Source organism: Ictidomys tridecemlineatus, chromosome 3 (assembly GCF_052094955.1).
Source record: "Ictidomys tridecemlineatus isolate mIctTri1 chromosome 3, mIctTri1.hap1, whole genome shotgun sequence".
NCBI classification, from domain to species: Eukaryota; Metazoa; Chordata; class Mammalia; order Rodentia; family Sciuridae; genus Ictidomys; species Ictidomys tridecemlineatus.
In genome coordinates this window covers 135,747,523-135,766,249 of record NC_135479.1, presented here as the reverse complement: position 1 = coordinate 135,766,249, position 18,727 = coordinate 135,747,523, and positions in this window count along the sequence as shown.

Below are 18,727 nucleotides of genomic sequence, written 5' to 3'. Positions count from 1 at the left end.
AATTTCCAGCTTAAATTGGCATCTTGTAAGTGTTTCAGGAGAATCCCTCCTAGATTTACTGAAAAATAATTATAAAGACAGAGAAACATTCAGAAACTCACAGCTTCCTAAGCTTAAAAGACAACCATTATATTGCTTTTGTGTCTTCTATTGTAACAACTACAGAGATTGAGAATTGTTATTTGTCTCCTGAGAAAATACTAATATTTTATGATTAAAGATGAAGTGGCTTATAGGTTTTCATTTTAACATAGCATTAGCCTTGAATTACCCAAGGAAACTTGCCTATATGTTGGAAGCTAGAGAAAATGGAAATAATACAATTATATAAATAATTACATAGCACTTATATGCCAGACATCATCCTCAGAATTTGCACAAGTCTATTCCCATTGCTACATCAAACTACCTGAAACTGGGAAATGTTTCAAGAACATAAATTTGTTTCTCACAGTTCTGGAAGTTCTGGAAAGTCTCAGGCCAAGTCACCAAGAGATTCACTGTCTGGTGTGCATCTTCTTCCTGCCTCTTTGCTGGGCAGGAGGGATGACCACCAAGTCATCACATGCCAGAAGGACAAGAGGGCATATCTACTTCCTTCTAGTCCTTTTATAAGGTAATTAATCTCACTTATAAGGATATTGTAAAGGCTTAATCCCATTCTAAGACCTCACCACTTTTTTTTTTTTTTTTTTTTTGGTATTGGGGCACTCAACCACTAAGTCATATCCCCAACCCTTTTTTTGTATCTTATTTAGAGACAGGGTCTCACAGTGAAGACACTGTGAAAGTACTTTATAAATTGTATTGCTTCTCATGAATTTACATGTATTTGATGATACTTCAAATTTCACAACTGTAGTAGTGATAAAACTATTGCACAAGAAATACAAAACAAATTGTTCCTCTGCTTTGTTTATGCCTAAAATATGCCTAAAATAATCCATATGATACCACTTAACCCCATACTAGCTCAATTCCAAATACAAGAGTAATCTTTACATATTTGAACTTAAGAAATGTAACTGTAAAAGCAATTATAGCACAAAAGTATTTCTTAAAGACAGTAATTTCCCAAGAATAAGTGTCCATTAAACATTTGTTGAATATAGAATGATTTTACTTTTTGTTTCCTATCAATAACTAAGGGACAGCAAGGATTCACGATAGCCTGCCTTCATTCCAAATCGCCTGACAAAAACATATATACAAAATAAAGTGAAATCCAAATTAAGTGTTTGGATATTGTCTTTCTGAAGTTTCTTGGGAAACCGTGAGAGTATTTGAAAAGATCTGTTGCCAACTTTGGGAAGTCTGACATTGCATAACTACAGTTTAAATGCCTTTCTAAATACAATGCACTTTTTTTTTTTTTTTTTTTTTAGGTGGGGGCATAGTTAGAAGCCCTTTTTCTTAAATGCTGGCAGAATTGGTGAAGTCTTTCTCTGAGTTATTGTACAAGGCACCACCTATTAGTTTTATTGGTCTTACCCTCAATGTGGCTTCAGCCCTTCAAGTGTGTCTTTGGAGCTCTTTTTTGTTTGTTTATTTAGAACTTTTTTTTTTTCCATTTTGTTTTAACATGGAATTCTTCGGTATAATGAATGCCAAGAAAGAAAAAAAAAAAAAAACAAAAAACATGGATTTACCCCCAAGGCTAAACTTTCCCCAGAACCTCTCCCACTTTTTTTCTAAACACCACCAGTTGCATTCACCTTTATTTGAAAAGAAATTTCTTACCCCCTACACAGCCACTGGCAGTGACTGCCTCTGTCTACCTCAGCTTTTGAGACTCACATTCATTCCTTCAAAAAATAATAATGGGAGTCCTAATGCTGGGAATGCTGGAGGGATTCAAGATACCGATTCAAATGTTGCCTGTTATTATTTTTCAGGACCTCTGATCCAGAGAATTTATACACACTGGTGAGTGAGTGAAAGTAGCTACCCTCTCCCAAAGATGAACTGATGGCTCTCAGCTGCCTTGATTCTCAGAACTGGAGTTACAGAAAGAGGCATCAATATGCTGTGGACAAAACACTCCAAAACTGCCTTATTCCTTCCTGCCCAGTCTTTCTAGTCTACTTTCTTCAGTATTAATTAGCAAATGAACCAATCCAAAACCACTTAAAGGTTGGCTATTTACACACTCATTCTCATTTTTGAAGAAAAGAGGTCGATTAAATTACTTTAAAAAGAAGGGAAGGTGGTGGTGCCAACATACTTAGTTCATTAATTTATATTTAAAAAGAAAAAAGAAAATAATTGTTATTCCTCCTTCCCCCCACATTCCCCACACCCTCCATGCTTCCTACTTTCTCCCGACTTTGTATGGGATTAGTAAAAGGGAAAGAATGTTCATGGAGAAGTTATTACTATAATGTGCTGATTGTTACATTACTTCTTCCCCCCTCCTCCCCAGCTCTATTGCTTGGCAGGAATTTTGGACTTTACTCAGGAACTGCTTAGTGAGCTTGTCGGTGGATGGGATTAGTTTAATCTCCTCTCACAAGCCTCTAAACACTGGGAGAGGTTGTCTTGGAGGAGGAGCAGTGGTAAAATGGGGAGGGCAGGGATGAGAAAAAGAAAGGTTGCTGATGGCCAATGCCAAAGTTTATTTTGTCTTAGAATTAGATTTGAATAGTGAGGAGAAGTGAGGGAGGGAAAGCAGGAGGTGCCAGGCATGGTGGTGAATAAGAGTGTGAAATTGGGATGGGTGGGGATGATCTCTTCATGGTTTCATTGTGCTTGGAGTGCCTCCAACTCCTGAGAGCAATGTACAAATGAGAGGGGAAGAAGATGGGGTGGTAAGGTTGATGATTAGAGTCTACAATTAAAGGACATTAAGCAAAGGGGAATAAAACAGGGGAAATTCTGGATATGAAGGGAGTATGGGGGTAGGGATTTGACACACTTGTTATGGTGTACTTTTTCCATCATTAGGACAGGCTATGTTGTGACCCAGGAAGATTTTAATAGAGAATTCCTAACTTCTTTCCCTTTAATCAATATTTTTGGGGAGTCTACATAAATTGAAATGGATGAGTTTTATGTCACAAAGCTTGTAAAATGTTTTTATGAACTCTTCTGTGCAAAAGAAATACAGAGTGGTTATCACTGTCATTGATTTTTCTGGACATGTCTGAGACAAATTCAATTTATATATTGAGAAGTGAAATATTATTTTTTATTTAATTAAAAACATTAGTGTATACCACTTTCTATCCCAAAGAATATAAATGAAATTTTTTTAAAAAATATTTTTTTTGTTACACATGGACACAATATCTTTATTTTGTTTATTTATTTTCATGTGGTGCTGAGGGTAGAACCCATGGTCTCACATGGACAAGGCAAGCACTCTGCCACTGAGAGAACACCCCAGCCCAAATGAAATTTTGTTGGTGAAGAAAGTATACTTCTCTTCATATTTATATAGACAATGGGAATAATTTTTTTAAAAAATTCTCCTACAGTTTTGAACACAAATAACAGTAAGTATAGACATGCATTGCTTAATGACAAGGATAGATATTCAGACATGTGTTAAGTGATTTTCTTGTGACAACATCACAGTATGTATTTATGCATTTATACAAACCTAGGAGTATAATCAATCACCAGATGTGGTGTCTTTCTTTTTTCTTTTTGAAAATTATTATTTTTTTACTATTTAGAGGTCATTTTATCAAAATCAAGCAATCAAATAAGTAAACTAATTTAGTCAATGTGGGAAATAATGAACATAAGATCCTATTGTCAGTGTAACACATCAAACTCTTTTACAGTAAAATTTTTATTAGCAGAAGTACACTATAAAACAGCAAAGATATAGTAAATACATAAACCAGTAGCATTATTATTATAATTATAAATCATATTGTTATCATTATAAATCATTATGTACTATTCATAATTGTATGTACTATATTTTCATATGACTGTGCAATAGGTTTTATTTAAATCAGTATCACCACAAACATGTGGGTAATGTATTGTTTAATGATATTAAGTGCTATGGTGTTATTAGGAAACAGAAATTCTTGGCTTTATTACAAAGCTATGGAAACACTATTATGTGTGGTTTGTTGTTGACCCAAACATAATTTAAAGCTGCATAACTATTTGTTAAAGATGAATACAAATTTTATTTTTGCTCAAAATAAAATAAAACCCAAGATACTCTCCTAAAATTATCCAAATTTGAAAAGTATAAAAAATGAAAGGTTGGCTGGGCATGGTGGCACACACCTATAATCCCAGAAACTTGAGAAACTGAGTCAGGAGAATTGCAAGTTTGAGGCCAGCAGCAGCAAGAGAGAGAGTGCCTATCTCAAAATAAAAAATGCTGAGGATGTGACTCAGTGGTAAAGTGCCCTGAGTTCAATCCCCTCTAACCACCACTCCAAATTGAGATTTGATTAAAGAATAATATTCATCTTTTATATTTTTTCTACCAGTTACATTGTAATACTTACATTTTGGTTTTTTGTGCAGTTGATGAAGATTCAGATTTAAATTCGTAAACTGACAGGTATATTGCACTCTTTTCCTGCATATTTCTGGTTTCCTCATCAATGATACATCAGTCCATAGAAAAATTATTTTAGAGCTAGGTATATAGATTAGTTGGTAGAGTGCTTGCCTTGCATGCACAAGGCCCTGGGTTCAATCCCCAGTACCTCCCACCTGCAAAAAAAAAAAGAAGAAGAAATTATTTTATATGCTTGAAACTCATTTAATGGCTATAAAAACAATCAATGATTACAATCTTGAGTATGTTTTTGTATATACTTCTTAAAGTTATAAGTACTGGGGTGATTTTTACAATTTACTTCTTGATTATCATATTTCCACTATTTACCAAATCTGTTTAGTGTCTCTATAAGAGATTTTTCAGTTTCATTAGTTATATCTCCAAGAATTTAACCTTGTATTTTTTACCATCTTAATTGTGGGTGAGCTTTCTAGTTCATTACATTCTTTTCTTACCTTTATTTACATGTAGGGGATTTATTCTATTACTCTTTTCCAATCTATATATCTTGAATGTACAGCTCATTAATATTTACCCTTTCTTTTTTCCAAATAAAACTGTGTAAGATTTTTTTCTCTCAAATTACCACTTCATTTTTAATAAGTTTCATTATATTTATATCTCTTATGTGTAAACATCTATTAATGTCTCATAGGTTTTAATTATCATTAAGTTTCAAGCACTGTGAATTTTAATGATTAATTGTCCCATTAATTACTACAATTATGTTTATAAATTTTCAAGTGTACTCTTTTTCAAGTTTTAGCCTTAGCAATTTAGTAAGATCCTGTCTCAAAAAATATTTTAAAAATTCAGTGGTAGAGCACTCATGGGTTTAAACCCCAGTACCCCTCCCCCGAAAAAAAATCTAGCTGATTAACTTTGTTTTTTTTAAACTTCAAGATTCTGAAATGATTTCTTTCCATGACTTATAAGTTCTGCAAGATAGAGGTTATAATCTTCACTATCACTCTCCTTCTGTACACTCAGTCATTCTGGACCTTTTATGATTTTTAAACACTCCAAACATATTCAAAAGTCAAGGTCATTTATTTAATATTTTGGAGTGTCTTTGTTTCCAGATTCTTCAAGACTAGTATCCTTACTTTCTTCAGGTTACATGACCTGTGCACTAAGAACCATTATGGCAGAAATAATCAAGTGGAAGCCTATAAGATGTCTTCAACCAGCCCCTTCCTTCTCATCAAAATAGTAGAAGAGAAGCAATATTGTATTCTAGGAATAACCTGAGATATTAATGCCACCAAAAAAGAAATATATCAGAGTTCTCCTCATCATATTTTCATTCAACTTTTCCTTGACTCCAAGAAAAAGCAGATGAATTGTGGCAGATTATGATATATCATCAAAAATTTAAACAACTGGTAAGTTGTCTGATATGGTATCCTTACTGAAATGGATTAAAAACAGGATCTGGCATTTTATCTATTGGTCTAGGGAATGCATTTGTCTCAGTCCTCATCAGTTCCTGTTTATGTGGTAAGAAAGAAGGACACATTTGTTGTATTGTCCCGTGGTTAGTTTCTGTTCTTTTTTACACTACAGTCTGCAAATATTTTGGTTATGTTGACTTTCTGCAGCACATCATGTATATGTATGGGTGGGAGAAAACTTCATGAACATTCAGAGATCTACTACAGCAGGAAAGATTTAGGAGTCCAATGTCCTGTAATAGGCTTGGGGTAGATATATTTGGATTCTGGTAGCAGCATGCTGTGGTCCAAAAGTTTATGTTCTCCTAAAATTCAGGTTGAAATCCTTACCTATAAGGTGATGGTATACAGAGAAGGGGCCACTTGTGAGGTGACTAGGTCATGAAGGTAGAGCCCTCATGAATAAGATGAGTGCCCTTATAAAAGAGACTTGAAAGAGATCCTTTGCCTCTTCTACAATGTGAGGCTAGAGTACAGACAGTTGTCTATGATTAAATGGGCTCTCATCTCACACCAAATCTGCCAGTGCCTTGATCCTGGAATCACCAAAAACCTCCAGAATTATAAGAGGTAAATTTCTACTTCTAAGTGATGTAGTATATGATATTTTGTCATAGTAGCCTGAATGAACTATTACAAAGCACATATTTCATTTGGAATTATAATCAATTACTGATTTTTGGATGATGTTTTGAGTAGGACAAACAGCAATGCCTACTGGACTATATTGCAATCTGTCCTTTCTTTTGGCCCATATGATCAGTAGGCCTCTTACACCAGACTAAACAAGAATATATGCAGAAAAGAAAGTGAATTTAGTTGTCAGTGGATGATAGAGTCTATAAATGTCTGTTAGTTCCAGTTGATTAGTACTAATATTTAGTTGTGAAGCATACAAGGTGTATGTCTGAATAATCTACTTAATGGTGAGAGAGGTGTGCTAAAATCACCCAGTATTATGGAATTGTGATCTATTTGATTCTTTATATTGAAAAGGGTTTGTTTCATATATGCAGATGCATTATTGTTTGGGGCATAAATATGTATGATCTTATCTTGTTGCTGGATGATTCCTTCAATGAAGTGACCTATTTCATCTCTTCTGGTTAATTTTTAGTTGAAATTACTTCAGTCTGAAATGAAAATAGCTACCAGGGCTTATTTTCAGTTTCCATTTATATCATATATCTTTTCTGGTCCTTTCACCTGTAGTCTGTGGATGTCTTTGTAAGACGAGTCTCTTGCAAACAACATGTTGTTAGGTCTTGTTCTGTCATCCAATCTGCCAATCTATGTATTTTTTTAAGACTTAAGACATTTTTATTAAAAAGACAGTATCCTTATAAATTAGTAAGATTTTATATTGATATAGTTTGACTTGACTGTATCCATCTTGTGCCATACCCACCATAATTGCCCCTGAGCAATCTGGACTTTTTTTTTTTTTTTGCATAGTTTCCCAGCAGATCACAAATACATAAAACCATTGAAGTCATATGTGGTGCTTTACTTTCAAACACTGGATCCAGGGATGCATCTGACTCTTCACTATGATTTTAAGATAAGCCAGGTTAACAAAATTAAAAAGATAAACCAGGTACATTGCAGCTAAGATAAAGTCACTTTTTGTCTCAGCCTTAAACACTGTCCTCTTTCTGACCTAAACTGTGGGGGATTCAACTGGTCTTGGCGCTACTAGGACTATGCTTCCATCAGTAAATCCCCTAAGAAATTGGATTTAGTCTGTCTGCATTTCTTTCTTCTGTCTATGGCACCTTAGGGTTAGTCCCCGTATACTAGGACTGGATTGTCCCAGAACACATTTCAAAAAGAATACTGCAAACAATAGAGCAAATAAAATCTTTTTTCTTTATTCTTTTCTTGGTACTGAGGATTGAATCAGGTGCACTTATCACTGAGCTACAACCATAACCCTTTTTTATTTTCTCTTTTGAGACTGGTTCTTGCTAAGTCCAATTTTTGTCTTTTGATTGAAGAGTATAGGCCATTTATATTAAATATTACTATAGATGATTTTTATTTCTTGCCATGTTGATTTGTTTCTAATATTTAATTCAGACTTGACTCTCCTTTAATTGACTATTCTAGTGAATTAATCTCTCTTCTGCTTTCATTTTTATTTTTCATTTCTTCTACCTGAAAATTTAATTGAGTGTATTTTTAGTGCAAGCTCAGAGGTTATGAATTCTTTAGTTTCTGCACATTGGAAGATTTTTATTTCAGGCCACGAAAGTCAAGGGTCAAATATTTTCTCTCATAGGTGGAAGTCAGACCAATGTAAGGGAAAAATAAAAAGAAATAGGGGTATATAAAAATAGAATTGAGATCAGTGGAGTAGGGTAAAGGTATTGAGGGAGAAAATGGAGGGACAGGAAAAGAGAATGGTGGAATAAATCTGACCAAACCTTCCTATGTACATATGTGAATATACCATAGTGAATTTCACCTTTATGTTTAGCCATAGTGCACTAATTTTAAACAATTATAAATTGAAGAAAGATCAGTATGGTAGAGAAAAAAAGATCAGGAGGGAGAGGAGAAAGGAGGATAAGGGAAGTGCTGGTGACTGAAATGGAGCAAATTATATTCTATGCTTGTATAATTATGTTGAAATGAACCCCCATGTTATGTGTATCTATAATTAAGTAATAAAAAGAATATATGCTGAGGTTCTGTAAAGCCCTAACAGAAGGTATTTTTTTAGTACAGATCTTTAGTATGTAGTACAAGACATGCTTTCTAAAGTACAGAATAACTTTTCATTTGAAGACAAGCTCTAGATATGTTGCAAGCTCTATATGCTGATGCTGGAAGATGAGTAGCTTATCTCGTGTGGTCTGCTGTGAGATCCATCAGGTGAGTACAACCACCATGCATTGTTGAATGGAATTAGTACATTGAAGTTAGTCTGAGTAGGTCCAGAGGACCCAGATTCCCATGCTACTGACCTATGTTACCTGATGCCACCCTCTTTGTTCACCTCTAGGGATCAATGGAGATAACCTGTATTCTGATTAACAGAAAGAAAATGTTTTAGCCTGTTTCATGGTTTGATTGACTTTACAATGTTAGCCCAGGAAGAAAAAGAAAGAAAGAATCAGCAAAGCTGAATTATACACAGGGTTATTCACCTTTAAGTGAGGAGGATATGGCCTGGGGTACGAATTGCTAAAGACATTTGGAACTGGCTTGATTAGATGTTCTAGAAATAACAATTTTGGAATACATAATAATCTTCAGCCAAAAAATAAGAAAATCCTGTAATTTGAAATGATGTAAATAAACCTAGAGGATATTATACTAAGGGAAATAAGTCAGGCATAGAAAAGGCAAATACTGTATAATCTCACTTACATGAGGAATCTAAAAACAGTGAAAATTCATAAAGAGAGTTAGAAATGTGGTTGCCAGAGGTGGCAAAGGATAATGGCAGAAGAGGAGAATGAGGAGTTTTTGATCAATTGTACAGAATGGTGTCTAAAATCATAATTTACTACATATTTCAAAACAGCTAAGAATAAATTTCAAAGTCCTTGCCATAAAAGTATGTAAAGGATGAAATGGATATGTTAATTAGCTTGATTTAATTATCCAACATTGTACAATATATTAAAACACATTTTCCCCATAAATGTAAAAAATTATGATTTGTCAATTAAAATAACATTAGTTAAAAAGAAAAAAATTGGAAATCGGTGATAAGAAGTTTGGGAAAGAGGTATGCAGAAGGATTTAATGGGATTATAAATCATATAGGTTTTCTTCCTTTATTAATATTAATTAGTTTATTTACTTACTTACTTACTTACTTACTTATTTTTGGTACCAGGGATTGAACCGAGGTGTGCTTGGCCACTGAGCCACATTGGCAGCCTACACATTAATTCTTACCCATCAGTATTTCTAAACTAATTGTTACTTTAAGTTTTCTTTGAGATACTTTTGCTTTTTCTGTATACACTATCTCTGGTCTAAGCATATGGTCAGTTTTATATTTTCCACCAAAAAGAATTGATCATAGAGAAAGTACCTAGAAATGAGGTAGACAAGAAGATTCATCCCGTGAATGACAATCAGCTTGTGCTCTTAGGAACTCCAGTGAGTAGACCATAGCTTCATGAAATACATGGCCATATGGCAGGGGTAAGTCTAAACACTGACTCAACAATAAGGGCTCCCTCCCAGTGATGCCAATCTAACTTCTGACGATGTTGAATGAAAAACCTGCCAGCTGTGGAGCGTGATGCTCAGCTAATGATGAAGCACCTTGGTAAGAACAGGTGGCCTTTGGTGATAATTCAATTATATCCAATTTCATATACCTTGTAATTTTTCTTTACCAGACTAACAACAGTTCCCAATTTCCCTTCTCTGGTTCTGCTATCATCATCATCTTTGAGGTTTAAAGAATATATGAATTAATAATATGAAATCACACAAATATAGCTGAAGACTAGAAAATTTATTTTGTAGCCAAGAGTGGAGAGATAATGCCCCCATGACTAGAGTACATTGGTTCCTCTGTATGCCTGGAATTGGCCAGCCAAATTGAATAAAGACATAGGCTATTAAAGATTCAGCAAAGGCCCCAGCTTGAACGTAAACTCTGTACTCCAGGATATGATATATGCATTAAAGCAGAAGCCAAAACATGGGATAGTCTTCCCAATAAGTCTGGAAAACAAGGTATCAAAATAGGATTTTCCCATGTCACCATTACTCATATTGATTGAATAATATTCCTCTTCCTTATAATCTGATTTATACATTCTCTTTTCTGGGGAGAGTGCTTCAACCAGAGGATATGGTAAGGTTGTATGACCTTAAAAATATACCTGTTGTCTTGTGGACATTAAGAGTTTCTTCCACTTGTAGTACACAAAGTAGAAAAGAAGTTACCACTGACAGAAATGGTTGACCTGGGTTACACCAAGGAGATAATGTTGTTGCTACTCAAATAGGGAAGAAAGAAGTGAACCTAAATCCTAGAAGATTCATTGTGACATCTCTTTTGTTTCTGAATATAGTGGCAACACTCCAACCTATAGGCACAGGGAATTCCTCAATAAGGCCCCTAAAACTTGGAAAATAAAAGGGATGGCGTTAAAATAAAAAGTTTCTGCTGCTACAGAAAAAAAAATGATTTTACATATCATTTATTTATTTATTTACTTACTTAACCAGGGATTGAACCGAGGTGTGCTTGGCCACTGAGCCACATTGACAGCCTACACATTAATTCTTACCCATCAGTATTTCTAAACTAATTGTTACTTTAAGTTTTCTTTGAGATACTTTTGATTTTTCTGTATACTATCTCTAGTCTAAGCATATTGTCAGTTTTATATTTTCCTTCTAATCCCTGTACTCGTATTTTTTTGTTGTTGTTGTAGTTTTTGCACCATACTGGACATCCTCTATACTGTTGAAGAAAGAAGTGGTAGAGCAAGCATGCTTGTTTTGTTTCCAATTTGTCGGGAGTAGGATTTTTAGTATTTCATGATTAAATATATTTGGCCTTAATCTTTTTTCATGGATATGCTATCAGTTAAGCAGTTAAGGAAGTTCTCATCCATTCCTGGCTTCTTGTCTTTCTTCTTTTATAATCATTAATGGTTTTAATTTTATCAATTTAATTTCCATATATACTGAGGTGATATTTTCTCCTTTTGCCTTGCTAATGTGATAACACTGATTTATTTTCAAAGACTAAATCATAAATATACAAAAAGGCAAACACCATTTAGTTATGTTCTTACTGTTCATTTTGGCTCAATTGTCTTATGTGTTTTTTTCAGAGAGAGAGAGAGAGAGAGAATTATTTTAATATTTATTTTTTAGTTTTCGGTGGACCTAACATCTTTATTTTATTTTTATGTGGTGCTGAGGATTGAACCCAGTGTCCCATGCATGCCAGGCGAGCACGCTACTGCTTGAGCCACATCCTCAGCCCCTGTCTTATGTTTTAAAAATATTTTTCTTAGTTTTCTTACATTGAAGTTTAGCATACAAACAAAGTCTCAATAAGTCCAATTAATAACATCCTGATATTAAGCACTATTCTTACTTCTACCATTATGTTGAGGGCCACAGCCGAGTCAGGATGACGCATGGCATTTTTGCCAGAAGTAGTGGTTGAGAGGTGAAGCCAGCGAGCCATGAAGATGACTTTTGAGTTCTCGCGGAGTTCCCCTTGAGTTCCCATTGAGTTCTTGTGGGGATTCCTGAAGAGTTCACATTGGTTGGGAAAGTGCTGGAGGAGGGATTTCCGATTGGTGGTTCTTGGTTCTCCCGCGTGGCGTTCGGGAGAGTTCCCGGGGAGCGTGTGTGGAGTGTGCTGGTGGAGTTCAGAAATAAAGTTTGTTCCTGCTTGAGTGGTTCCTGATTTGTGCCCAGCCAGACTGCGGCACCATTATAGATTTGATTTGCTTATGCCTTACATATATAGAAACATCTGTGTAGTATGTATTCCCATGTATCTACCTTGATTTATTCAATATCATATCTCTTTGTGCTTGCATGAAAGCCAATCTATATTTTATATATTCATGTGTAGTATGCCATTTATAAAGATATGGTTAAAAGTTATGAGAATATGGATAGCAGCTTTCAGTGCCTATATCATTCATTTCTATTGAGTTTGTTTATTTATTTATTCACTTACTTATTATTTTTTGGTACTGGGAATTTAACCCAGGGCACATAACCAGTGAGTCACAGCTCCAGCTCTTTTTATTTTGAGACAGGGTCATTCTAAGTTGCTTAGGGACTCACTAAATCGCCAAGGCTGACTTTGAACTTGTCATCTTCCTGCCTCAGCTTCCCAAGCTGTTTGGATTACAGGTGTGCACCATCACGCCCAGCCCTATTAAGTTTAGTCACAGTAGTAGAAGGACTAAATTATAATATTGTATATTCAAATTAGTAAATAATGGTAAAAGTTTGTGAAGATGGGTTTTATCAGTTGAAAGTCACACCAGAAGTGTATAAGAATCCTAGTTGTTCCCATCTACACTAACACTTTGTGTGGTCTTTTGTTCTTTTCTTTTTAAGTTTTGCTATTCACATGGGAGAATAGTAGTAATAGTGCATTGCAGTTTTAATTTACACTTTCCTGATAACTAAATATTTGAAAACATATTCAGAGCATTTGCATATTTTGTTTTCTGATGTGTCTGTTTATTATTTTTCTTATTTTAAAAAAGGTTTATAACATTTTATTTTCATTTGTAGTTTCCTATGTATTTCCATAGAAGTAAGATATGTGTATTGCAAATAGTTTCCCAGTCTTTAAATTCATTCTTCTCACTAGCAATGTCTTGATGTACCACAATTTTCAATTTTAAAAAAGCTTAATAACATTAATATCTATGGTTTTGTATTTAAGAAGTCTGCTTAAGAAATCTTTGACTACTATAAAGACATGAGATGTTTCTTTTGTTATCTTTCAGAAGCTTTCTTTTCTTTTCTTCCTTGTTTTACTGTTTGCTTTTAGATTTTGAGTTCTTCTGGAGTTTAATTTTGGGCACAGTGTAAGGTGCATATTCAATTGAAGCAGCACCATTTGTGAAAACAACCAGATCTCCCTGTGTATAGATGTGTTGTTTTTAGTACCTTAATTACTTCAGCTTTTTATCATTTTTTTGTTGTTTTGACTCCATATTTCCATACATATTTTAAAACACTTCAATTTCTAAAAGATACAGCAGAAGAAAAAAATTTCTTGTATTTTGATTGTGATTACATTAAATGCATGGATGAATTTGGATAGAAATGATATCTGTGATATTAAGTTTTTTAATCCAAGTATATCGTAGTCCTCCTGAATTTTATCTTAAACATATTTTATATTGGCTTCAGCACACTGTTATATTTTAGTTATCCCTTTAGTTACATCCACATTATTATTAAAAAATATTGAACTATGCAGAAGGTGACAGAGGTTGCTGTGTCTACCAATTAAGAAGTTTCCTCCTGGTTGACGTGGAGATTCAATGACTCTCCATAGTTATGTTTATTCAACTAATTATGAAATCATTTATATTCATTTTCATGCATCTCTTATTACTCTTTCTTGTTGCAAATACAGCCAGATATATTTATTACATTTACAAGAAAGCATAATTAGAGTTTTTATGTTATTTGCACACTGTATATTCAGGGAAAATTAGAAGCAGCATCAGGATTTCTGGAAAAATCCTCTCAGCTCCTTGTGCATGGTCAGTTTCCTTCCTTTGTCTCTACTCTGCTCCTATTAGCTTTAATCCCAATTCTTATAGTTGTCTGTGAGAACACATTTGTTCATTCAATGTGCTACATCTTTAGTGGTTTGTTAGAACATATCGTTCATTTCATATTGTTCAGCCCTAAAGTTTGGTCTGAGTTTCTGCTTTCAGATATAATACCTGTTTGGTAAAGGCCAAAACAATGATCTACCTGGATTTCTAATTAGGCTCAATATTCTTCCCATGCTTATATCCTGACTATGGTAATTGGTGGCAAAATCCTACATCTATAAATTTAGTGATTCTAAGAAAACAAAATTTAAACCTAGCTGGTACAAATAATTCCACCCATATTGGCTCCTCATTTCCTAATTTGGAAATCTGCTAATGTCCTGTTACTAATTTCCCCTCTGTAATTTTACCAGTATCAATTTCAAGTTCACATTTGTAGCATGTTAGATCTATACGTTACATCTATCCACAATTATAAAGTACTCTGTCTTCTATAAACTGTTCTTTTTCACTTGTAAGTATATCATTGAAATCATTCTTAGGATATACACCTAGTTACCAACAAATTTTTTTCCATATTATTTTCTTCTAAGATGTTTTTAATAATATTTATGAATTGATATGGTTTAGTGAAAGACCAATGAGAGAAACTACTTATCCTAGAGATTGAATTGTTTAGAGTCATCCAGTAAAGTTAAAGGTCACGTATAGTTGTTCAACTGATCCAACAAAGAGGTTATGTGGCAACCTGGACTCACAGTTGAGTGACTTCTTACCTGTTCTGGTTTCCTGGCACAGAGCTAAAACATTAGATGAAAATAATTTGGGCTTCCCAGGAGCTTCTTCTAGGTACCAGGGCAAGTTCTTAAGGGAATCCCGACACTGCCCTAGATTCCATGATGAAGGGCAAGGGGCAGATTGTCTCCTTTACCAGGACAATTATTTGCTTTCCCAACTGTATTAACCACAGAAAATTTTAATTATAGATTCGTTCCTATCAGTTATCATCTTTTCTATTTGCTTTTAGTACAGACCAGCTACCCCTCAACACATTGCTTGAGTTCTTCACAAAAATTTTTTGTAAAAGTACCTCAGTCTCATATCAACTTATTCTTTGGAATATCTGTGGTACTTTAAATCTTCAAAGCTTAAAAATTCATTATAGAGAAAGACAGAAAGGAACTTCAGCTTGCCAATACTATTTTACAGAAAGAAATCCAGGACACAGAAGTGAGTTAAATGGAAAGGACAAGTAATTTTACATTGTATATATTTTTTAAATATGTATTTTTAACAAAAATATGTATATTTATACATCTGGTTTCATATATATATATATACACACACACACACACAACATACATGTATGTAATACAGTGTGTTGGTTGGTCACTCTTTTGAGTATTTTCTTTGTTCTCTCTTTTGTTCTAATAATATAGTGTTATTTATTTATCACATGTTGAATTAATTTGGAAAAGATCTTTACAGAATAATTCTATGAAGACCTCAAAACTATAATAGATAGTATTTGCATATTAATCTTAGTAACCCAACATTAATTTAATCTCTTTTTATTCTCTTCCTTTCTCTTTTACTCTGTCTCTTAAACACACACACATCAGGCTAGAAAATAAGAAATGTCAATAGAAGAAACCATGGACTAATCATTGATCCTTCTCTTAAATGTGGAAAATAATGTAAAGTTCAAAGACACATTCTAGTACCCAGCAAAACAAAATGCCTAGGTGGTTTGTCAATGAGCAGTTAAATCCTGCTCTGAATGGAAACATTAAAAATTCTTCCCACTGGCCCCTTAAAAAGCGGCTTGTGTGCCAGGTTGGACTCTGCTGCCAGCCCTAGCTGGGACATTCCTCATCTCTCACCACTGAGATTCTCTAAATGTCTGTCAGCCATTTGCAGCACTCACTGAATAGGTCAGCATTACCTCACGGTCCCAAAAAAGGTGGCAAAACAAACCGGTTGTCTGTTCTCTCTGCTTATTATTTACTTTAGGCAAATGTGAGCCTTAGGTTTGAGACACAGCTCTGGGGGTAACTAGAGCCCAGAATAATAGCTTGAAGGAGGTGAAGGGGAGGGGTTGGCAGGCAGCTCTCACTTGGGAAAGCTTGAGGAGGTGGTATGTGGGGGTGAGCAGGGGGAGAAACGTGAGTTAAAAGAAAAGTCCAAGTGTGCGTCTGGGACCCTTTAACGGAGGCAGAATACTGACTAGTTGAGCAAATTAAGTTCTTTCAGGGGCGTCCAAATAAATGATTGGTTTGCATTCGAGCAGAAAATACCATTATTTCTGGCTTCGTGTAGTGCAAATTAGAGAAATGAGATGACAATTTCTTCTCTGTAACAAGAACCCACGAAAGAGATGAGAAAGGCCAGGAGGGTGAGAGTATGATGGTCTTCCTTTCCTTCAAAGAAGGTAAATTTCCTGAAGATATTTTTAAAATACAAAATTAATGAAAAGTGGAAAGAATACATACTCATTTGCTATGAAAATATATCCATCCTAAATTGTGCTGAAGGTATGGTGAAGATGAAAGAGCTCCTCAACAGAGGGACCAACCTTCTCAGGTGCTTGTTGAGAATCCTGGCTCCATTGTGGCCACTGAAGGCTGCAGGTACTTAGAATCAGCAAGTGTCAGGGCTTTCGTGTTTCATTTAAGCCAGAACCTCCCTTGACAACCTGAATCTGAGCAATCTTTCAATAATGTTTTTTAAAGGAAAACAAAATTTTGAAAACCAGTATGAAGCTAATTTCTCATTAGACTAGAATGGGGTGATAACAGAGAAATATAAACAAATTTATTTCGAAACCTGATGTAAAAAAAATCATAGAAAGGGCTGGGGATGTGGCTCAAGAGGTAACATGTTCACCTGGCATGCACAAGACGCTGGGTTCGATCCTCAGCACCACATACAAATAAAGATGTTGTGTTGGCCGAAAACTGAAAATAAATATTAAAAAATTCCCTCTCTCTTTTAAAAAAAATCATAGAAAGAGGCGGTTTTACATATTGACATGTATCTGAACTCATGAAACTAAAATTTCAGTGTTAGTTTAAAAACATAATATTTATGTGTTGTGGCTATTAGATTCTAAATTAAAATCAAAATGAATCTCTTTAAATTTGAGTAGACATTGCTCCATGTAATTAAAAGTTTGTAAAAGCAATTATTTTCTTTACATCATTAAGGTTTATGAGATAAAGCATTCAAGGAAGTTCAGAGACTGACTTTACCAAAGATGTACATGGTGAAGTTGAAGATTCATTTGTACAAATAAAGAGAAATTTAATTATGAAAGATTAGATTTAAAAGAGAGAACATCAGAAAGGGAAATGTGTAAACACTCATATGTAGATATATATTTTTCTTCTTAGGGCATCATAATTATATGTAGTGGTGGAATTTATTATTATATATTTGTACATGCACACAATATAACAATAAAATTTGGTCAATTTTGGTCCTCAGTACCTCTGTTTTCTCTCCCTCCCTCTTTCCCCAGGTCCCTTTCCTCTATTTTACTTGTCTCCCTTGTATTTCAAGGCCATACATATAAATTTAATAGATATCAGAGCATAGATACACATATAATATATGTATATTCAATATTAAATTATATGCCAGTTTTTGCAAATATGGAATTTGAATCTTAGTTTTTGTATACAGATAAGTCTTATATAGATATCAGACTATTAGGATCATTAAAGTATAATCTTCCATGTAAAATGAGCATGATGATTTTTTTAAATTATTTTTTTGTGTGTGGTGGTGGGGATCAAACCCAGTGCCTTGTGTGTGCCAGGCAGACACTCTACCTTTGATCCACATCCCCAGGCCTAGCATAATTTCTCTCATAGAATAGTTTAAATGATTAAATTAAATGATACCCACATGCATTGAAGGTTTGGCATTGTACCTTATATGTGGTAAATGCACAAGATTTTTGCTGCTGGTAGCTTGTTTCCCTTTATTTTTTTTCTATTATTTAAGAATCCTTTATTTAGAATGAGAAGAGGGCAAAGCACAGTGACACATGCCTATAATTCCCCCAAATGGGACTCTGAGAGGGTCACAGTTGAAACCAGCCTTTGCAACTTAGAGAGACCCTGTTTCAAAATAAAATATAAAAAAGGGCTGTGAATGTATCTCAGTGTTAAAACACCCCTGAGTTCAATTCCCAGTACCACAAGACAAAAACAACAACAAAAAGAATAAAAGAGGCTGAGGATATAGGTCAAAGGCAGAGCTCCTGATTAGCATGTGCAATGCCTTGGGTTTGGGGGAGTACCACAAAATAAATAAATGATAAGCAGCTACAAATAAATAAAAGTACTTCATCACTCAAGAATAAAGACTATAGGAATTTTCAAACACATTCTGAATATTTTATTAATATTAGTGCATGGGAATAAATCTGTGAAGGTAGGGATGGGAGTGTCTATATAATGTAATTATTCTCT